Source organism: Penaeus monodon, chromosome 19 (assembly GCF_015228065.2).
Source record: "Penaeus monodon isolate SGIC_2016 chromosome 19, NSTDA_Pmon_1, whole genome shotgun sequence".
Lineage (NCBI taxonomy): Eukaryota > Metazoa > Arthropoda > Malacostraca > Decapoda > Penaeidae > Penaeus > Penaeus monodon.
Window position 1 is genome coordinate 30,627,141 of NC_051404.1, and position 410 is coordinate 30,627,550.

Here is a 410-nt window from a genome sequence, read left to right on the forward strand (position 1 = left end):
GCAAAGAACATTATAATAACATCTAATATCTTGACCAGTGAGTCAGCAGAAACCCCAATGATTTAACCCCCCGTTATATTTTAGCAAAGCATATTGACTCAGATATAATTTCATAACGCGCTGCATTCCTCTGACGCAAGTATTACAGCAGAATATGATGAAGCCAATCAATAGGCGATTAATGATGGAACTGCGTGAGTTTAATCTCGTTAAAAACCTGTAGTGCGTTTGGCCTTCCCTTTGAAACTCGACGCTGGTGTTCAAGGCTAAGCAACTGACCCATTTATTCAGTGACTGGCACCTTATTCGCTAAGGCTGAAACGCCCTGTGTTTGGTCTCTTTATCCTGCTATTAATATGATTGAAGGATATACAAAGTTTCTTTTCTTCTATTTAGTCGTTGTTTTTTTC

The 410-nt window shown here is 38.8% G+C and overlaps 1 protein-coding gene across 1 annotated transcript in view; it reads right to left on the reverse strand.

Moving 5' to 3' along the window:
• Positions 1–410, reverse strand: part of LOC119585378 (metabotropic glutamate receptor 8-like) — a 54,086-nt gene that overhangs the window by 30,689 nt on the left and 22,987 nt on the right. The gene's annotated exons all lie outside the window — the stretch shown is intronic.